The following is a 23,497-nucleotide window of genomic DNA, read 5'->3' on the forward strand; positions in this document are numbered from 1 at the left end:
TACAATTTACGAGTCAATTAACAAATAAAAAGAACATGATTAAGGATCCTATAGGGTCTGGTACGGGAGGAGGTCCATAGGGAAGGGGTGACACCAACCTTCTTGACTCGATTATGGACGCACTAAACTGGAAATCAAATGTTTGCGTAGGGCTTAAATGACAGTCAAGCTGGGGTACAATGCCAGGCATCCACTCACAATGCGTGAAGGTGTGCCCAGGACGCGTCTGGGCTCCAAAATCCTGGCCGAGAGGCGGTCGGACTCGTGCCCAGGGGGACGGGCAGCTGCCGCTTACCTATCAGCGAGCCGATAAAGATGAGGATTTGCACCGAGGTGGTGAAGTTCCGATAAGTGTCCTCCTCGTCGTCGTGCAGCAAGCTGCCGAACGGATGGCTCCCGGCCGTGGTCCTGTTGTGGTTGCCAACTCCCAGGGTGGTGCTCACGGCCGCCCTGCTGTCTGAACCCCAGTACTCGGGCGTCCCAGCTCGGAGTGGAGCTTGCGTTGGCTTCCATGGTCCCCGCAGGTTGCCGACGGGACACGCTGAACTTCACCCCCACCCCAGCATCTTTGGGGGGGGGGGGAAATGACCTCTTTCTAAATAAATAAAATCTCACAGCCCCTTAGCATCTCAGAAGGGGGGGGGGGGGGGGGGAAATCAAGTACTGACCACCGAGCCATTCATTCTAAGCTTCTTCATGTTCTTTCCCATCAACCTACACCTTCCCTCCCCCATCCTAAAAGTAGACTGTCGTGATCCTGGATACGATCCACAACACAACTGCACAGGCAGAGACAGTCAGAATGGAGTTGCTTGGAGACGGTAATCGGTATAAAAGAGGGGTGGGTGGGGAGGGGGGCTACCACCTTCTTCTTAGCAGCTTTCCTCTGCCCCCGTCTCCTTCTGCTGCTCCTTTCCCAGCGCTGAGAATCACCTGCCAGGCAGAGCGCCACGGATTTCTCGGTCTGCAGGACTCGACCAGGGGGCCACAGCGACACTGTTCAAATGCGGGCTTCGTTGGCAGCAGAGCCCGGAAGGTTAGGAGAAGAAATGACAATTGGTTCTCAACACAGAATAGACCCCGTGTAACCACCGAACCTGTTGTCGCTAACTGCAAATTGCACCAAAATCTCTCTTCTCTTTATACCAACAGTCGGGGGGGGGGGGGGGTATGGGTGGCACTGCACTGGCTCTAAGCAGCCTTATCAGGCATTGTTTCCTTAATGCACTAAAGTTAACCTAATATTTTTGGCCTTTTTAAACCTTATCATCATATATCCTAAAACTGCATGAGAGAAATGACATACAGTAAACCCCCGGTATCTGGCACAGAGAGGGGGGGGGGGGGCGGTTGGTGTCTGGTGGCTGCCGGATAAGTGAATTTGCTGGTTGCTTGAGATTGCCAAACTAACCGCTAGAGGGCGACAGTGTTAAACGTTGGTATTTTTCACTAATTTTTTTTTCTCTCTGGTTGCTTGAGGCTGCCGGTTGCTCGAATTCCAGACAATGAGGATTTTTACCGTACTGCCAGTGCCAGAGCGGTTCCAGTGACACGGGGCATTATGGGTAAGGAAGGCAGGCATTGCTCCCGGAGTGGCGTTGCATTGCAGACCCCCACTCTCCCACCGATCGCTGCAATAATCACCCTCCCCGATCCACCCCCCTCCCCCACCATGACTCTCCCTCCCCCGCCGATCACTGCAGTGACCACCCCCCCCCACCATGATCGCAGCAGCGACCACTCTTCCCCCCCCTCGCCGATCACTGCAGTGATCCCCCACCATGATCGCAGCAGCGACCACTCTTCCCCCCCCCCCCAACCATGATCACAGCAGCGACCACTCTCCCCCATTCATGGCACCTGCACTTCAGCCAGGGGTTTCCCTGTGACGCACAAGCACTGACGTCACCAGAGTAGTTTCACTGGGTTCCCTGAGCCCCCTCCGAGGGAGGTTGACCCCTTTCCAATCGCCATGTACCTGGGTCACTAACCGTGAAAATTGTCCGGTTCACCCCATTTTACATGGCAGTTTGAAAGGGCCTGGATTGAGACACTGCAGCCAACACCTAGAAGAGGTTGAGCTTTATTTGAAGACAATAGATTGACTACTTAACTCAATTTGCCACAACTTTAAGACAACTGATGTCTATGAAATGATTATGTTTCAAGATTCAAAATTATTTTTATTGTCATGTTATAAAACAGAAAATTGTGATATTACACATTTCTTTTAGTCTACCATTATACAGACAAAGATTCACTATTAGCAAAAATTGCTCAGTGGCCCTATCAGCCAGAGAAGGGGATCCACCCTGAGTCATTGAATTTCCATGGCTTCACCACAGCCTTCAGTCTGAATCATCAGGCAACCCAAGTCCTGAATAAGACCAAACCTGTTTAACTTCTCTGAGAGTTAGATCACAAATCTGGTTCAACAGAAATCTGTTGATGATTGCTTTGAACTTTACTCCAATCAGTATAGAGCAAATATTGCAGTAGTCAAAGTGGAAGCAACTTTGTTGTAGGTTCTTGGAATCAACGAAGGAACTCTCCCTAACGTCGTAACTATTGAATTGACTGAACTGATATTAACCTTTATCTATATTGCGCTCATTTTTGGGGGGGATCTTTAATTTCTCCTCTGGGGCTGTAACCTGATTGATAGACTTGTGAGGAGCACAAATGCTTTTATTAGCTTACAACTAATGGCCGGTATCTACAATGGTCTTCAGGTAAATCGGAGGTAAGGCAGGAAAACAGGGTTTATATTGGGACTGACGGGGGTGGAACTAAGAGGAGGGGTCAGCTGTCTAATCTAAACATAGACAATGAATTCCAGGTCATTGCACTTATCCCTTCCCTCAGAAAAGAACCTGTGGGCAAAAACAGAGACCACATTCAGCAACACAAATTTTTACAAATTGAGTCTGTCAGGGGACCTGGTTAAACTGGTTGAGTGTCTTTGTTCTTCCAGAACTTCCTGTGCCTCTTGGATAGTGGGACTCAAGGGTCCCAGATTCGATGGTAGCTCCATTGGAACACATCATCCAGAACCCTGCATGGGGGGTATTTGGAGGTTCCAGGCCTATTGTGGGCATCAGGACCTCAGTTCCTCAAGGTGCCAAATCTCTAGTCAAGACCATGTCCTCCTGAAATCTGGGTATGCCACAGGCATACATCGGATTTGCCTGCAGTAAGTGCACTTTCTCGACCAGTAAGTCCCTTTTGCTTCTCACGTGTTTTTTCAGTAGGACCGGTCCTTGTGTCGTTAGTCATGCTGGAAGAGTGATCCCCAACATGTATTTCCTCGGGAATGCAAACATTAGTTTGTGAAGACTCACATTGGTCACTGTGCAGAGGAGTAGCCTTATGGAGTGGAGCACGGTGGGCAGAACTTCTTGCCAGCATGTGTCTGGAAGGCCTTTAGACTGGAGGGCCAAGTTTACAGCCTTCCAAACCATTGCGTTTTCCTTTTCAACTTCTCCATTCCCTCGGGGGTTGTAGCTCATCGTCCTGCTTGAGGAGATGCCTCTTGCGAGCAGGTACTGGTGTAGCTCTTCACTTATAAATGATGAGCCTTGGTCACTATGAATCCAGCTGGAATACCTGAACATGGTGAAAATGTAGTGCAGAATGCTGATGACTGTGGTGGTGGTGTCTGGGCAGAGGATAGCGAGCAGAAAAGAGAGTACACGTTTCCGGTTTGTCAGGGCAGTAGAAGTGCACTCAGCGAAGACCTGACATGACCTGGACATCTCCCTGCAGACCTGGCGGGACCCGGTCATCTCCCTGCAGACCTGGCATGACCTGGTCATCTCCCTAGGTCTTCAATAGAGAAGGGCAGGTTGTGTGCCTTGACGAAGTGGACCATGCGGATGATGCCCGGGTGGAAGAGCTCGTCGTGAGGTGACTGCAACTGGCTGGTGAGTACAGCAGCACATTTCCTTGGGATAGGGCATCTGGAGGTTCATTGGCCTATGCACTCATAGTTGTAGGTGGAGAGTTCAATCCTCCACCTTGCGATCTTGTCATTCTTTATTTTATCCTTATTCATATTATTGAACATGAATGCTACAGTGAATTTCCTGCTGGCCAGGGAGTGCCTCCAGTGCCTGATGGCCTCCACAATGGCTTAAGCCTCCTTCTCTACAGATGGCTTTCTGAACTCATGGCTTTGCAGGGTGTGGGAAAAGAAAGCTACCAGCCTGCCCACCCGGTTAAGGGTTGTGGCCATAGCTATGTCAGAGGTATCACTCTCCACCTGGAATGGTGTGTTTTCATCCACCACATGCATGGTGGCTTTCGCAATATAATTCCTGACTTAACTAAAAACCACCTGGGCTTTGGCTGATAATGGAAAGGAGGTGAATTTTAAGAGCGGGTGGACCTTATCAGCATAATAAGGAACCCTCTGGGCATAGTATGAAAAGAAGCCCAGGCACCTCCTTAATGTTTTCATGGTCCTTGGGATAGGAGGCCTAAGAAGGGGCACATATGCTCAGGGTCTCAGCCAATGACATGAGTCTTCACCACATAACCCAAGATAGCTAGATGTTTGGTCCTGAACATGCACTTAGAGTCATTGTATGTGGGGTTCAGGGATTTCACTGAGTGGAGAAATTTCTGGAGATTAGCAGGTTGTGTCCAGAAATGGTGGCATTGTTGAAATGGGGGAAGGTAGCCTTTATCTATCATTTTGTCCATCTGCCTCTGGAAGACCAAGACCCTGTTCATAATACTGAAAGGGACCCTCAGAAACTGATAAAGCCATCTGTCTGCCTCGAATGCAGAGTAGTGACGGTCCTCGGGGGGGGTTCGATATTCAGTGTGGAGAGACCATATGTAGTGTCTGGATTTTGGGACCTTCTGTTCTGCACTGTGATTGGGGGAAGTGGGCCGGAGTACTCCACGGTCACAGGAAATCTAGGCCAAGGAACACAGAAGCATATAAAATCCTTCCATATATACAATCAGAACTTACAAAATTCCCTCCTTTTACAGTTAAGTGCATAGTACAATACCCCTGAATAGTCACTGAATACAATTGCAATGCTAGAAAGATTCGGTAGTCCATTGGGTAAACCTTTAAGTTGTACCACCAAGCAGTCTTAGAATTTATAAAGCTCTCCATCAAGCCAATGTCTATTAAATGATCCGTCAGTTGTCAGTTTACCCTCACATCCATCGTCAAATTGCTCAGTTGGTGGGGTTTCGCTTGGTCGAGGATGACTGATGCCAGCACTCTGGAGGCTGCATCGCTCCCCCCCGCCAACATCGTCTTGATCCGAATGCCGGAAAGGTGGAATCGACAACGAGGAACATCAAGATGGCCACCGTTCCTGCCGTTGCATCTTTTCCGGTAGCAGTTACCACCACGAGGCGCAGCAAGATGCCAGCAGCGAGCAGTATTGAGAGGCAGGGGTCCACACCTCTGGGCTTGGGCATGGGGTGTACAAATGTTCGGGGGCTGCGCATACAGTAGCCTTCCTCGGGTTTCCCTTTGCCCGACATACTTATGCCCAGTGTCCCCTCACTGCATCCTGAACACACGGAGTCTTTTGCGGGGCATCTGGTGCGGGGGTGTTTGGCCTGTCTACAGAAGTAGCACTCCCAGTTGCGTATAGCCGCAGTATTTGGTACCTGGGTCAGCTGTGCTCTGAGGCCTGGCTTTCTGAGAAGACGCCACTTTTGTTAGCGAGGTGGACCGCTCCCTTGGGCCTGTTTGAGGGATTTCGCCAGATCAAGAGTACTGGCAAGGTCCTTCTTCCCCAATTCACGTACCTCGAGCTCACTCCAGCCACATGTGTATCCCGGACTTACTCTTCTTCCCTCACCCAGGATAAGACTGCTTCGTAGTGGTACTTCCTCGTCAGCTTCCACAGTTCCAGGACATAGACATCCAGCGATTCACCCGGTTGTTGCCAATGTTGTGAGAATTGATGCCTTTCCAGCATGTCATTCTGGGGCCTCATGTAGTGGGCCTCCAGGCCTTCGATGGCCTTCTTGTATGTCGTGCAGTCCCTGTTGACCGCATTGACCCTGGGGCCGACTCGAGAGAGGAGACTGTCAGAGTGGAAGACTTCTTGGGTGGCCATTATGTAGGACTGGAAGCACTCCAACCAATAGGCGAATTCTTCCGAGGCTTCTGGGGACAGAGCTGGGCTTCGACAGGGCTTTCATCCCGTCTTTAAAAGTAAGCTAATAAAATTGTAACGTGATCAATAGTACTCGGAGACTTGTGAGGAGAACAAATACACTTTTATTAGCTTACAACTAACAGCCAGTATCTACAATAGTTTTCAGTTAAATCGGAGGTAAGGCAGGAAAACAGGAATCAATAGGGGCGGAACAAAGGGGAGGGGTCAGCCGACCCAACTATACATAGACAGTGAATTACAGTTCACTGCAGGGGCTGCATTTTCTTTTTAAAATAGTAGTTTAATATTGTGAAGCTGCACCACTTTTTTTTGCCAGGACATTGCTGGATGCAAGTAAGTAAAGAATATAAAGTGATACTAAAAAATTGCAATATGCCTGAGCAGGAAATATTTAAAGGACCAAATGCAATATTATTTTTAATGTTAGAACATGAAAATTACAGATGTGATTTTGATTTAAATACATCTTTCAAAATGTATTTTTGCAGTACAGGTCTGTCATAAAAATTGCACCATCTTCACCACAGAGCAGAATTTCACTGTAATAATGGTAAAGGATCATGCAACTTCGGTCTCCTTGCAGTGCACAAAATGTGTTTTCTAGGAAGATTATTAGAGGCTATAATTTCTTACAAACTGCAAGTGAATGTGGATATTAATGTTCATATTTAAACAATTAATCTTTACTATCACTTACCCTCTAATGGATTAAGTCTCAGCCACCCATTAATTGCCTTGAAAGCAGAGGTGGAAATACTGCAGCTGAACCCTGATTCTGTTCTACTATAATTAGGGAGTCATTTCCATTGACAAGAGACATGACAAATATTCTAATTGTGGGTGGTAGTATATTCATTTATTTTGTGGGATAATACCTGTATATGAATATTGCAGAATAAAAGAAATTCATGTGAACATGATCTAATTTGTGAAATATATTATAATTATCCTTAGTAGTATTTATGGGAAGATGCTTTGCACAGATTTTCTGCCATGCTTCCCACTTTATGGCACTGAAAAAGCTTCAAGAGTACTTCATTGCCAGAGGTCCAAAAGGGCACAAAGCAAACGGAATTCTTTGTCTTCATCCAGCATACTGCCTTAATCAAAACAATATAATGCGCTCCATATAAAAATGGGATTAATCCCTGGAAGGATGCACATAGATTGCAATACACGATTAAATCACCCCCCCCCCCCCTTTTGCACGATGCAAGCAGACTGCTAATTACCTCCCTCCTGCTCAAGAAAATTATTTTAGCAGGCAGCCAAATCATTTAGGACTAGGGTATAATTCAAGGACTTGAATACTCTGGTTGTGGCAGTTGGACTATAATGGCTTTGTGATTTTAGAATACTGCACGAGAGGACTTGGCCAGGAATGCAACTAGGTTTAAATTATTCTATACTGCCATGGAGTCAGAAAGACCTCTGGATGTATTCTAAGAAAGCAATGAAAGATTATAGGTATCAATATTAAAAGCCAAATTTGAATGACCAGGATCCAATGACCTCAAGTCCAATGACCTCAAGTCCAATGACCTCAAGTCCAATGACCTCAAGTCCAATGACCTCAAGTCCAATGACCTCAAGTCCAATGACCTCAAGTCCAATGACCTCAAGTCCAATGACCTCAAGTCCAATGACCTCAAGTCCAATGACCTCAAGTCCAATGACCTCAAGTCCAATGACCTCAAGTCCAATGACCTCAAGTCCAATGACCTCAAGTCCAATGACCTCAAGTCCAATGACCTCAAGTCCAATGACCTCAAGTCCAATGACCTCAAGTCCAATGACCTCAAGTCCAATGACCTCAAGTCCAATGACCTCAAGTCCAATGACCTCAAGTCCAATGACCTCAAGTCCAATGACCTCAAGTCCAATGACCTCAAGTCCAATGACCTCAAGTCCAATGACCTCAAGTCCAATGACCTCAAGTCCAATGACCTCAAGTCCAATGACCTCAAGTCCAATGACCTCAAGTCCAATGACCTCAAGTCCAATGACCTCAAGTCCAATGACCTCAAGTCCAATGACCTCAAGTCCAATGACCTCAAGTCCAGTGCTGGTCATAGTGACAGTAAATTTTAAATTTAGACATACAGCATGGTAAAAGGCCCTTTTGGCCCATGAGGCCATGCCACCCAATTGACCTACAACCCTTGTACGTTTTGAACAGAGAGAGACAACCAGAGGAAATCCACGCACACATGGGGAAGATATACAAACTCCTTCCAGACAACACTGAATTTGAACCCCAGACCTGATTGCTGTGCTGTAACAGCATTGCACAAACCACTACACTAACCGTGCCACCACTAAATTGCAGGGAATATAAAATTAGACTGTGAAAGACTTTTTCCATTTTGTAAAAAGAGAAAGATTTGGGGTCATGTCGTCCCATGTTGGTCCCACGTCATCAGTAAAGTGGGGAGAATAGAAAAGTGGCAGACCAATTAAGTAAACACTTTAATTGTCTTCACAAAAGAAAAGACAAGCAACCTTCCACAGCAATCATGAATTTGGTGAAAGTTAGCAAATAAAGGACCCCAGTATTGTGAAGAAAATAGATTTGGAGAAAATAACAACACTGAAAATGGGCTTTGTGGTAGAAAGTAGAGGATGGTAGTAGAGGGTTGTTTTTCAGATTTGTGGCCTGTCACACTGGTGTGCTAAAGGGATTAATGCTGGGCCCTCTATCATTACATATACATAAACTATATGGATGAGAATGTAGGTGGCATCACAAATAAGGTTGAGGATGACACCAGAATTGGTGGTGTACTGGACAGTGAAGAAGGTCGTCTGAAATGAAGTACTAAAGGGAGAATGGATAGGCCAAGTCAGTTCCCTGGAGCAAAAAAGGTTGAGAGGGAATATGATAGAGGAATACAAATTGTGAGCATAGATAGGTCAGGAAACCAGAAGCTGTTTCCAATGATAGAATATCAAAATTAGAGGGCATCATTTTAAAGTGAGAAGAAGGAGGTTTAATGGGGATCGAAGGGGACATTTTCTTTTTATTACTTTAATGAGTCATTGGTATTAGGAAAGAACTGCCAGAGAAGTCAAGTGGACAGGGTACTTGAATGCTGTATTTCAGAAATACAGTATTCAGAAGCTATTGGGTGTAAAGAACTTTTCATCTGGGAGTCTTTGGCAGAACACACAATGAAATGTTTAACTATCAAAGGGACTCTCTCAGGCCTCTTTTTGTTCATCATGTTTGCCCTGAGATTTGGAGCCAGTGAAACCCAGACTGATTTTTTTTTTGGAAATGTAACTGTGTGATAGGAGAAATGAAAATCCATAGCTATGGGTCAAAATAAACTTTGTTGTTACTCATTACCATGTAATGAACAATAGTAGAGTGAGAGGAACATTGGATGCACAGTTTCCAGATCAAAATGCAACTGTAATAACACTGCTGGAATAAAAGTGGATAAAATTGATCAGATAGTTTCTTTCTGGACATTGTATTGAAATAATTCATGGAGTATAAAGTGTAATTGCTTTAAAGTTGTTACTATATTAAACTACATTATATGTTCTTGCTCTCTACCCATTTTTCCATCCACTTTTATTTTTACAACCCAAATGGTGATGCTGAATTTTTAGGTATCCATAGTAATGTAGTTACATTTATCTGATACATTTTGTTAAGTATCATTATCCACATCAATTCAGGGCTGCACACAGTTGTAGAAATTTTGAGGGTTGTAAATTCTGTCGCAGGATTAAAGCTTACTGTAAATGGATAAAGCATGCACAAAACTTAGACGCAACGTCAGGGAATTTTTCTTTTTTTTTAAACTCAGAGTGTAGGGGATGCTTGGAATACATTTCCAGGGGTGGTGGTGGAGGCTGGTACAATAGAGACATTTAAAAGACTCGGACAGGCACGTGGATTCATTGTGCTTTTTAACATTTAGCATACAGTGCAATTTTATTGTATAATTATCCATGTCAGACCAGGATATTGGCAGAATGATTCTTTATTTTAACGTACAGGCCTTCCACCCACAATTTTATGCTCACCTCTACAAACCTATTCAACAATCTAAACCTTCCTTAGCTCACACATATAACCCTCTATTTTTTCTTGCATCCATGTACCTGTCCAAAAGTCATTTAAGTATCTCTGTTTTACCAGCCTTCACCATCACCCCTGGACGTGTACTCCAGACATCCTTTCTGCTCCGAGTTAAAAAATTTACCCCTGACATTCCTCCCCTTAATCTTATACAGATGTCCTCTAGTATTTGCTACTGTAACCTGGGAAAAAAAAGATGCTGGCTCTCCACCCAATCTGTACCTCTCAATCTTGTAGACCATGATTAAGTTGCCTCTCCACATTCTTTGCTCCAAAGAGAAAAGTCTGAGCTCTGCTAATCTTGCCTCATGAGACATGTTCTCCAATCCAGGCAACATCCTGGTAAATCTCTGCACCCTCTCCAAAGCTTCCACATCCTTCCTGCAATGAGGCAACCAAAACTGAACACAACATTCCAATTGTGGTCTTACCAGATTTTTATAGAGCTGCAACATTACATCGTGGCTCTTGAGTTCAAGCTGCCAACTAATGAAAGCTAGTATACCATAGCCTTCTTAACTACCCAATCAACTTGCACAATTGACAAGGAAATCTGTATTAATTTGGTCTAAAACAAAATTCTGGCAAGGTTAAAACAAGTCAAAGATAGAATATAGATTTGTGGGTTTTAATATAAACAATTAACCACTTCTTGCAATTAAAAATATTGTTTCACTTAAGAAGTTAGGACAAAAATAACCTTGTTTCATATGCTGTTATCCTTTCTGTTTATACCATATGAAGGAATCCGAGGAAAAGGAAAGTTACAAACTGCTGACAGAATCTAGGAAACTTGCACAACATGTTCTCAGCATGGTGAAACAGCCCAAAGGTCATCTAACTCCAGTCTACTGGATCTGGCAAGAGAAAATCATCCCTCACTTCTGTTCTGAAACCACAAGAAGAAAAACCTTGCTTCAAGTCAAGCATTGATGTTTTGTTGCTATCAGCTCAGAATATAGGTTCCACTCTGTAAAGAACTAATGCAAAGCTACGTGGTAGCTCGCCTGCCATGAAATAGAACTGGCTCAGAAAGTCTTGGGCAGTGCGATGATGTCACTTTCGGCTATGCATGGTGCGGAGGTGGCTGGGAGCCCAGGGTTTTAAAAGGTGCATGGGCCCAACAGTAAACTGTTTTTCCATTTGAACTCAACTTGTAGATGCCACTATTACTATGATGTGGTAAGCACCCTCTACCAAGAAATGGCAGGTCAAGTAGTCAACTTCCTCCATGATCCACCAGATCATGACAGGTATCTGGTTCTCAAAGACTTAATTCTCTGCACATAAGGTCTCTCTTGATATGAGTGAGCTGCACGACTCCTGCCTATGGACGGCTTGGGTGACTACACCCCATCGGAGTTAATGGCCGACATGTTGGCGCTGGCAGACAGTCATAAACCTTGCTTGCTCTTTGAGCAAATATTCTTAGAGCAGATGCCAGAGAATATCTGCCTCATGTTGGCCACTGAAGACATTGCAAACCCGTGTTGGTAACTGCCTTTGCAAATGTTCTGTGGCGCGTGAAGTAGTAGGGCGGGTGCCCCACTGAAATTCATGCTGTATCACGCCCAAAGGCCCGTGCTCCATGTGCACCAGCGACAAGGACACACACAACCCTGAATAAAGAAGTCACCAAGACAGACTCTTGGTGTTTTTTTAAATCACCACCGATGGGGTTCTGGAGCACGCATTGCCAACCTCCATGTTCGTTTCCGGGAAATCCCAGGGCCAGTGCCATTAATGGCTATGGCAGCTGGCCACTGTAACAGCCTGCTTTATGTATGGGACATGCTCTCCAGGTGCAAGTTTCTGGTCAACACAGGAGCTGAAATTCCCCTGACAGGTTATGATACCCATACAAGAAGTGCGGGCCCAGTTCTCACAGCAGTTAACAAAAAGATGATCCGCACATATGGTACGCAAACCATACCCTTGCAATTCGGCGGCAACAAATTCTCCTGGCTGCAGTCTCTCAGCCGATGCTTAGAGCAGACTTTCTCAGAGCTCACTTGCTGCTGGTAGATTTAAAGGGGCGCAGGCTGGTAGATACGAAAACCTTTCAATCTTTCCACCTTGGAGAAGCCAAACTAACTGCCCCACATTTGGATTCAGTGGTGTACTCCACTAATGAATTTGCCAAGTTTCTGCAGAATTCCCGGACATCTTTGCATCATAACTCTCCATGGCCACACCCAAACATGGTGTCGCACATTATATCTTGAGGAATGGACCACCACTTCTCACCCGAGTCTTCTGGCTACCCCCCAATAAGCCAAACAAGAATTCCTCAAGATGGAGGAAATGGGGATCGTGCGCAGATCTGACTGCCCATGGGCTTCTTCACCTCACTTGGAGCCCAAGGCTACAGGAGACTGGAGATCGTGGGGATTACAGGGGGCTTAACGATGCCACCATCGCAGACTACTACCCTGTGCCTCATCTACAGGACTTTACCACAAATCTCCATGGGGCCAGGGTATTCTCAAAGATTGATTTGGTATGACGGTATCATCACATCCTGGTGAACCCATTAGATGTACCCAAAACTGCTATCATAACAACATTTGGTCTCTGAGTTTCTGTGTATGCTGTTTGGCCTTAAGAATGCTGTGCAGACATTCCAATGGCTTATGGATGCAGTGGTGAGAGGAATGGTCTTTCTCTTTGTGTACTTGGATGATAGATTCTTCTTTAGCCACTCCCACAAAGATCTCCTGCATTTACTCTGCCACCACCTACAAGACCTTGGTCTAACAATAAACCCCACGAAGTGCAAATTCAATCGACTTTTTGGGACATCAAATCAGCAGCCAGGGTGTCGTCCCATTACCAGCCAAAGTGGAGGCCATCCTCAAGGAGGATCTCCAGATATCATTGGCGGAATTGGTTTACAGTGTTCTACTCATTGTGCCTGGAGAATTCATACCAGCAACCCAAGGACAAGAAGAGCCACACTCTGAAGTCCTAAATAAACTGCGGGAGTGGCTCGGCAAACTGGCCTCAGTTCCCACATCGTGACATAGCATCACAACACCCTTCATCCCGAGAGACTTAAAAAGTAGCAAATTTGTGATTGTGCATAGAGGTGCGCATGGACCGCCCCTGCAATGGCCTTATGCGGGTCACTTAAAGTACTGTGGCATAATGGTACAAGACATAGGTGGGAGATCAGAGACATTTACAATTGATTGCCTTAAACCTGCACAACTACACATGGACAAGCCCATAGCAGTACCACCAGCACACAAACGAGGAACACCACCAAGCACAAGAAGGAAGGCAGAGACAGAGACTCTGGTGTTAGTGCCTCTGGAAGCCGGTTCTTGGGGGTGGGGGGGGGTGGGGGTGGGGTGGGGGGGGGGAGGAAGAGAGAGAGAGAGAGAGAGAGAAGCTATGTGGTGGCTTGTCTGCCAGGAAATTGAATTAGGAAGTCTTAGGCAGCGTGATATCGTCACCTTCAGCTATGCGTGTCGCAGGGGTGGCTGGGAGCCCGGGTCCAATGGTAAACTGTTGTTTTCCTTTTGAACTCAATCAACTCTTCATTTTGCATTGCGATACAGTGACCACAGCTAATTATTTACTTACAAAGTAAACTTGTTTTGCAGTATTTAATCATTTATACAATTGTTAATGTTTATCATTTATTAACAGCATTCTAGCATGTGAGCAAAATCATTCCTCCTCCTGGCGTGCTTTATATATAATTTATTACTAAAAAATGATGGCACTGCCTGAGCTTCTGTAACAGCAGCCCTGCCATCGCTGTAGACCCGGGAGAACAGGATCACAGCAGAGCTCCAAAGGATTCAACCGGCCAGTCCTAAGGCCGGCGGGGCTTTAAACGGCCTGTTAAAGGAGCCGACAATATTTGTAAGCAAAATCATGCAACTGCAGAGGTCTGTGCCCAAGATGGCAATGCTTGTGTTTGGCAGTGGCCACAAGGGGTTGCAGACTACAGGGAGCAGCAGGCTCCGCAGGGGCGTCCATGCGCACCTCTACGCACAATCACAAATTTGATACTTTTTAAGTCTCTCGGGATGAAGGGTGTTGTGATGCTATGTCACGATGTGTTCATAAACACCCCCTCTTGAGAAGGAGAAACTGGGATTCAAGAGAGAGGTAGGGAGGGTGGGATGGGAAGAGGGGGGGGGGGGGGAGAAAACGACACTGTATATATTTGAAAAGGAAAATGTATGTATCTTGGTCAATGTGGTTTATGGTGTGAAAAATTTTTAAAAATTTTAAAAAAGAGGGTGTGTAAGGGAGGATTTAGACCAGCTTATGCAAGAAGGGATGCAGTTGCATCAGAAGACATAATCTAAATTCCACCATGGGGCCCAGGATGGAGTTGAATCCGAAGACATCATCTAATTTACACTATGGGGCCCAGGGATGCATATGAATCAGTAGACATTATCCAACTTCCACCATGAGGCCCAGAGATGCAGTTTTTTTTGTTGGTTGCAGACTGTCAGGAGACCTTGAAGATAATTAAATCATTTGTTCAAAGAGATAAGATCTGAAGTAAACAACTTTTGGGTAATATAAGCCATGGTCCCACTGCTGAAGTTTGAGACTCTCCAAGAGGTGGCAACATCTCTCAGCAAGAAGAAGAACTTTAAGATTCCAAACAACGTCCCAGTCCGGGGAGGTGGAGAAGCTGCTACCGGCGCCCAGACAACCTACTACAAGTGTGCAGTCGTCGCCTCGCTTTGGCAGTTGGGACCAGTCCAGGCATTCATAAGTATAATTGGGAAGGGTTTGCATATTGTAGTGTGAATTCAGCTAGCTATTTAGTAATAAAGACTTGAATAAACCGAACTGCTCTCGGTGTGTGGGTGTGTCTATTTTCTTTCAGTAGCTCAAACACTGTGACTAATCTAAAACGAACAAAATGAGAGGTATAAATTTACCCAAGACAGGGTGCTAAAGGCAAGAAGAGCTCCAGAAGACCCTCGGGCACTGAAGGCTTCCTGATCATGTCAGAAGTTTAGATCTGGATCTCAGGTTTCCAAGGGATCGAACAGGAGTCTGTGAACTGCAGAGGCTGAAGGGGTGCTGGAGGCGAATCTGTGGCCACACATGAGTGACTTTTAACAAGGACACTATACTGCCTAGAGTTTAGTCATTAAGTACACCTTTGCTCTTTCTCCGGTGATAGAGGTCATGGGTTCAAGAAGCCTGATTATGGACATGTCAATAATTGATATTATTTATAAATAATGTATAAATTTATGCAACTCCTCCACGCACCAAATATAATATTGGCCAATCATTCCTGTGGAACTAGTTATATTTGATACATCAATTAGTTCCAGGGAGGAAAACTGATGTTTAAATTTCTTTTAATTTTGGAGCTTTCGACAACATAAAGTTGCCCAAAAAAAATGGTCAAGATAAAATTATATCATACAAGTTATTACTATAATAGGGATACATGGGTGAGAGTTCAAGCAAATTTCAAATGAAGTAAATCTCAAGCTATTTGCAGCTATGTTAATTTTCAAACCTTTCCAATGGTTCGTTTCCCAAACCAAGTTGCACTCTGCCGTGTAATCCCATTGCTTAATAAACTGCAAACATTGGATTAAGATGTCAGCAAGCTCATAGCCCATTGAAATCGTGCACAAACAGAGGGTTATTTATATAATAGTGGGCAACATTCTCAGAAATTATATACAAATGATATTAATTGCAGATATCAGAGAGAGAAAAAAAATCAAATTTCAATGTACTTTGTACTTTTGGTTCATGACATTCGGGAGTCAATGAAGCTCTGCAAAATAGATAAGGGTGCAAGGAATTATGATAATTTCAGAGAAATGCAGGAAGATGATGTACTTGATAATGGAAGTTCACTCAAGCCATGATATTCAGAGAGATAATCAATGATTGAGAAAGGAACCTGCGGAGATCATTGACTGACAATTACACAGAAAAACTACAAAAGATATCATGAAGTATTAGGATTGGTTTACCACACAATCAAATAGTCCTGTTCACATTCATATGGTTGAAGTTCCAAGCCTACCTCTTCATTGGTACTGATTCATAGTTTGGACTCAAAATGTTGACCATTCTTTTTCTCCCATTGATGTGTTTGTCCTGCAGAGAGTTCCTCCAGCGTACTGCATTTGTCCTCTGTGCTTACGTTCACACAACGTATGGAAGAGCCAAAATAATATTTTTTAGATGATCAATCCATGGACCAAGGATATTTCACCCAATATTTCATTGCCACATCTCTCCAGTTCAGTGATAAAGTTTTAAGTTACTTTGCATGACACAAAAGCCTGAACACCCCAGGCCTGATTTTTAGAATATAAACATTTACGTCAAATATTTCTTTTTAAAACCTATTTTCTCTGCCCAACTCTCTACTATTCTAAATGAATTCTTAACAATTGATTAAGCTTGTGATTAAATTCAGAAAAATATTAATCTTTTGCTGCCTTCCCAGTCTTAAGTGATCCCCTAATATGGGATCACCCAGCAATTCCTTCCTTTTTTAATTATGTTTGTATAACCAGAATGAAACCCATCAGCCTGGCTGACACTGAATTCCAGCTATCTTTACTGCCATTTCAATCCATTTTAAAACTTCCTTTAGTCTTTTAAAGAATTAACAAAAGCACATACGTGTAGTTTATATAAGAACCACAATTCCCATCTTACAACACCTCACCTTGCCTTGACAGCCCATCCTTCCTCCCTTCCACTTGTCAAGTTCTAACTGAACAATTGAGAAAAATAATGAACCACTCAGTTCCACAGGAGTTCAATAGGTACTGAAATATCTGCTTTGTATTGCCAGTCTCTATCACTTCCAATTTGTTTTATTTCCAACTTTTGTGCTTCTCCACAGTAGCATCTGTAACTGATCAAATACTGCACAAATTATTAGATAGCTTTGATTCAAGGGATGAAAATTACATTCAATTATTTTTTATGAAATTTACATCAGGTGAAAATGGAAAATTTTTGCTTTTGATCGTGCTATATGAAAAAAGTGAGCAAGAATGTTCATCAGGAAAATACAACACATCAACTGTAATATATTCCAAGCTGAAGTAGGCCAATAGCTCACAAATACTATGGGCTACAAAGAATTCTGGGTACAAAGGATCTGCGGGCTTTATAATGGCTCCTTAGTCTGACTCACACCTTGAAGAATGTAGGGCGTCAATGGGTTGATTTGGCATCAGGTAAAAGGCAATATTCAAAAATGACTGGGCTGGGTAAATACTGCTGCTTGGCTTTTGCATTCTAATTCATCTCCAGCTTTTCAAGCTGCTAATAGAAAACATTGTGAACTGCTGTTAAAGAAGTAAAAATTACCTTTCTTGATCCAAGAGGAAGAATGAGTGAATTTTACACCTTACAATCTTATTTCAGCAATCCCACAAATTACATCCATTTATAAGGTGTGGTTGCAAGCATAAGTTTGGGAATAAACGAAGTCAGAGGTCAAAAAAAAATACTATTAGGAGTAAACACCTCTGATAAGAAAGCTGAGCAAGATGATTAAAGGGACGTCAGTATGGGAGGAGTCACGTGATGGAGTAGTGGCCGGACGGTGAACTCCAGCCCTCTCCAGAAAAGTCGGGAAAAACAAGAGAAAACACAAAGGCACAGAAATAAAAGTTACAGAAAAGTGAGTATAAAGGTGGAAAGAAGATGGCGACAAAAAAAGAAAAGTCGAAAGCAACGGTAAGAAGAGAGGAAGAGAAGACAAAGGAGGAAAAAGGTGAAGGCCTTACCTGTCCGAAGAGGCCCGCTGCGGAGAGAGAAACCCGCTCCCTCAGGTCGGTAAATAATGGACTACAAAAATGGCTCGCAGAGCCGAGCAAAAGTGCGCAACCGCGCATGCGCGAAACTTCGCGCATGCGCGATGCGAATGAAAAAAAACACACCGACGGGAGGGGGGACCAGCTGGGGAGTCGATCTCCACAGCCGGCAACGACAGCTGCAGAACACCTGCAGCAAGAAGAGACCACAGAAGACAATAGAAACAAGAAAGAAGAGGAGGAAAGGGCAACAAAGAAACAACAGATGGTCAACCCAGAGGAAGAAGAAGAGGAAGAGTATGGTGAAATAGAAGAAGAAAAGATAGGCAAGGTAAAGGATATACTTGCTCTTATTAAAGGATACATGGAGTCATTTAAAGAATGGCAAACACAGGAATTTAAGGATTTAAGAAAAAGAATAAACAACACAGAAGAGAAAATAATTAAAATGGAGATGACCTTAACAGAAATGGGAAAAAAAATGGACAAGATGGAAGAGCGGGCAGTAGCAGCAGAAATGGAGGTAGAAGACTTAAAAAAGAAATTGGAGAAATCTAATAAAAAAAACTAAAGAGACACAAGAACTACTAGCTCAAAAAATAGATACAATGGAAAACCATAACAGAAGAAATAACATAAAGATAGTGGGCCTTAAGGAAGATGAAGAAGGCAAGAATATGAGGGAGTTTATAAAAGAGTGGATCCCTAAGACCCTAGGATGTCCAGAACTACAGCATGAAATGGAAATAGAAAGGGCACATAGAGTATTGGCCTCTAAACCACAACCACAACAAAAACCAAGATCTATTGTAGTAAAATTCCTAAGATATACTACAAGAGAAAAGGTACTGGAGAAGACAATGGAAAAAGTAAGAGAGGGCAACAAACCACTGGAGTATAAAGGGCAAAAAATCTTCATTTATCCAGATATAAGTTTTGAACTCCTAAAGAAGAGAAAAGAGTTCAATACAGCAAAGGCGATTTTATGGAAGAAAGGGTATAAATTTATACTAAAGCATCCAGCGGTATTGAAAATATTTATTCCAGGACAACAAAACAGACTATTCTCGGATCCAGAAGAAGCACGAAAATTTGCAGAACAATTACAAAAATAGACTGAGGGAGATCATGTAAAATTGCAAGTGGACTGTTGGGGAAAAAGGTTTTCTGTAACTGAACTTCATATTGTTGAAATGTTCAAATGGTCTAATATAATTTAGCAGGTGCATCTTCCTTTTGTAAAGGATGGATATTCAGATTTCCTGGTAATGAGAGCTAAAATGATCACGACTGATATGTATGTGGGTAAAGACAAAAATAGACTGAGGGATGAAGACGGGTAATGAGAGTAAAAATGATCACGATTGATATGTATGCAGGTAAAGAGGTATAAGAGTGAATAGAGACAATGTGCATACGTGAATGTATCTGTACTTAGAGCAAAATATAGATAGTATAGACAAGAATTAATAAGGGAAGGTAATGGAATAGAGAGAATAAGGAGGGAATTAAAAGAGGGACCTTTGTGACATATGAAAAGTGAAATCTTTTCTGGGGGAGGCGGGGTGGGGGGAAATAGCGGTCACTGCAAAATCAGTTGACGCTTGCGAGTGGATTCGCAAATCCAAATGGAGAGGGGAGATGTGGTTGTCCGACAAGGGTTAAAGGACAACTCAGGAGGTGAAGGGGAGATTGGGGATAAATAAGATAGAAATAGGAGAATAAGGAAAATGTTAGATGTTGTAGGAATGTTGTCTTAGAAAGAGTTGAAAATAAGAAAACAGAAATGGAAAAGGAGGAAAGGTAATGATGGAAAAACGGAAAGAGAAGATAAACAAAATATAAAAGGGCTACGCTGAACTATATGTCTTTAAATATTAATGGAATACATAACCAAATTAAAAGGAAGAAACTACCAAATTTAAATGAATAAATGTATTCCATTAGAAAAAATAACATATTGGTTAAGAAATAATATTGAAATATTCGAACAAGTATAGGAGCCTTACATTAAATACAATAGCGAAAACCTACCGGGGACAAACACTACCTAAGTTGATGGAAGGAGAAGGAAAGAAAAGAATGGACTCAGTAGAATTTCTGGTGTAATTTTGTTGAATGACAACATTGTCTGACTGGCTTAATGCAACCTAGATTGTATACCTAAAATGGATGAGAGGGGGGGGTGGGGGGGTGGTTTGGGAGGAAAGGGGGGGGGGGAGAAAAAGTCACTGTATATGTGTGAAAAAGAAATAGTGTATATCATGGCTAATGTGATTTATGGTGTGAAAAATAAAAAAAATAAAAAAAATTATGTGGAGATCATGTAAAATTGCAAGTGGACTGTTGGGGAAAAAGGTTTTCTGTAACTGAACTTCATATTGTTGAAATGTTCAAATGGTCTAATATAATTTAGCAGGTGCATCTTCCTTTTGTAAAGGATGGATATTCAGATTTCCTGGACAAATATTTTTTTATTGAACCTTTAATGTTAACAGCATTGTTACTGCACTGTTGTTTTATGAACATACTCTTTCCTTTCTCCTGCTGGAGAAAATAAAAGTGAAAATTAAAATTGAATTAAATTTAAAAGACATTCATCTCTTAAACTATGATGATTTATCTTACGGCATGAAAAGTACTACTAGGTGTCACATTTGTGGCCCGAAATGTGAAGTTAATAAAACATTAAACACAAGTTTTATCAGGTAAAAAAAAAAAAAAAAAAAAAAAAAAAAAAAAAAAAAAAAAAAAAGGGACGTCAGTATTAATCAGAGAATATATTATTATCCAGCATTAGTTTCGGATACTATTTGACAAAAGTAGGAAATAGTTTTTGAAGTATGTCTCTTGATCGGTATTCCCCTGTGGATTCAAATAAAAATTAAAACATGAACGTCTGCAGACACAGTGGTTGAAGTAAAAACACAATACTGGAGCAACGCAGCAGATCAAATAGTGTCTTACATAGCAAAGTTACATAATCAATGTTTCGGGCTTGTTAGAAACAGAATTTACCTTTAAAGAAATAGCTCGAGACAAAAATTGAGAACAAAGAACATTTATTACAGCAACAATGCAAAGTTGGGTGCTTCCCCTTACCCTGGGAATACACACACATACTGGGGCTCACCCAACTTTTATACAGTCCATTTCAGTATCAGAATACCCTCCCCCTTACATTCTTCTGCCCCCTGGATGGGTTTGGCTTTGGCAATCCTTCCTGCCTACGTGCAGTTTCAGTACACTTGGAGGACCAGGGGATATCCTGTGAGTGTCCCATCATGTCATTGTCCTTATTCACACCTTCCTGATTCTCAGGGCTACAGTCTCTTGGTATGCAGAGTTGACTCATCCTATCTAGGGCTAATTTAATATGTATAAATCTGTGTAAGGTTAGCTAATTAGATATGTAGGACTTGGTACTTCTATCTAGGGCTAGGAGACCCTTATCTGATCCAGACTACCTCAACTTCCTACATTCTATTGTACCTTACCATTCCTTATCTTAGTCTTATGGTGGCTCTTGTCACAAAGAAGATTCTTATGTTAATCGTGCTGACTCTGCTTTCCTGCATCCTATCCCCAAGCTCATCCTGTTTGTACTGGTTACAGCCATTAACTGATGAATTTTAGTTTCTTCCATGTTCATAATTTTAGATCAATTTTCCCATCTCTCACAGGCTTGAGGCCTTCATCAAGGTGCAGATTTTATTGAATGATCTCTCTTAAAATGAAAGCCAACATTTATTTGCCTACTTGATCAGCTACTGCACCTGCAAACTAATTTTTTTGCAGTTCATGTACAAGCAGTCTAAGGTCTCTCGACCCAACAACAATATTTTTTCATTTAATTAACATTCAGATCAACTATATCTTTTCGCCTAAAGTGGAGAAACTTTGATTTAACAAAATACTGCTCAAACTACCATATTTTTGCCCATTCACTTCCCCTATCAACATCTCTTTACAGAATACTTACACCCTCTGCACACTCCACTGTTGCAGAAGGTAACTAAAATATTCATGAGGGAAAAGATTAAGTATGAAATTAAGCTGCAAATATCATCAAAGAGGATACAAAATGCTTCTTCAAAAATATAAAAGGTGTAAGGGATATGAGAGTAGATATAGGACCACGAGAAAATGATGCTGGAGAAATAATAATGGGAATCAAGATAATGGCAGAGGAACTAAATGAGTATTTTGCCTCAGTCTTCACTGTGGAAGATTAGCAATGTGCCAGATGTCAAGGGGGTAACAGGGAAGGGAAGTCACTGCAGTTACTATTTCAAGGGAGAAGGTGCTAAGAAAGCTGAATGGTCTGAGGGTGGATAAGTCTCTCAGACCAGATGGATTGCACCCTTAAGTCCTGAAAGAAGTAGCAGTAGAGATTGTGGAGGCATTGGTAACAATTTATCAGGAATCAATTAATTCTTCTATTAAGGGAGGCAGCAGAAAGGAAATTATGGACCAGTTAATCTGACATCAGTGGTTGGGAAGATGTTGAAGTTGATTGTCAAGGAAGAGGTTACATAATACTTGGAGGCATACGCCAAGACAAGAGCAAGTTAGCATGGTTTTGTAGGGGAAAAAAAACTAGTTCATTGTAAATTTCCTACTCACTGCTGCATGTACTGTGTGGAACTCCAGTCAAAAAAATACCATTTCCCTTGACTGCTGAGTTGAACTGTGTCACAAGATCACTTGATCTCTATTAACCAATCAGCTTCCTGCTGATCTGAGCTTTTCAAATCCAACTCCCTGCATCACCCGACTCCAATTGCCAGGTGCACCTTTCAGATAAAATACCTACTGAAGTTGGCTACAGTTTCTTTAAGGGGAAACTTTGCTTTACAAATCTGTCAGAATTCTAAGAAGAAGTGACAAGCAGGCGAGATAAGGGAGATGTAGTATGTCATGTGGATTGTAGAAGGTCATGTGGATTGTAGAATGTCATGTGACCTTTCCACCTGGAACCTGGTCAGAAGTCACCTCACTTGCTAATCAAGGTCAAGCCCAGCTCATAGGTTAGCACACAGCTGATCATTAATCCCTTTAATTAGCTCATTGATACCTGGGTCAAGGGCACTATGAAGCCCACGACATGGGGACCATTGCATCTTTTCATCCCCTGGTATGAATCCGGTTGGGAACAGTAGGGAATGCTGGAGAGTCATTGTTAAGGGGTGCACTGACAAAGGGTTGGGAGCTGAAATATTGTGTGTCTAATGTGGTGATATGTAATTACACCACTAGGTCACTAGTGACCTTGTATATAAAGCAGTCCAGAGCTACAGTCTAGCCTTCCAGGTTTTTCTTGCAGAGAGAAAAGACCTCTTAGTGTACATATTAGTTTATTAAAGTTGTCTTATACTCACACTGCTGTTGTGGTTATTGTCAGTACAATTTAATAAACTAATATGATAGCTACTAGGATGGAAGCTGCTTCTGCT

At 42.8% G+C, this 23,497-nt stretch overlaps 1 protein-coding gene and 1 long non-coding RNA gene across 2 annotated transcripts in view; one reads left to right on the forward strand and one right to left on the reverse strand.

Moving 5' to 3' along the window:
- gpr176 (G protein-coupled receptor 176) overlaps positions 1 to 23,497 on the reverse strand; it is a 190,797-nt gene that overhangs the window by 66,518 nt on the left and 100,782 nt on the right. The window lies entirely within an intron of this gene.
- On the forward strand, positions 748 to 13,568 carry LOC138753733 (uncharacterized). The gene is made up of 3 exons (XR_011351395.1): positions 748 to 821; positions 1,480 to 1,565; positions 10,996 to 13,568. It is a non-coding gene; the product is annotated as an uncharacterized lncRNA (long non-coding RNA).

The sequence above is a fragment of the Narcine bancroftii genome, chromosome 2 (assembly GCF_036971445.1).
Source record: "Narcine bancroftii isolate sNarBan1 chromosome 2, sNarBan1.hap1, whole genome shotgun sequence".
In the NCBI taxonomy this organism is placed as follows: domain Eukaryota; kingdom Metazoa; phylum Chordata; class Chondrichthyes; order Torpediniformes; family Narcinidae; genus Narcine; species Narcine bancroftii.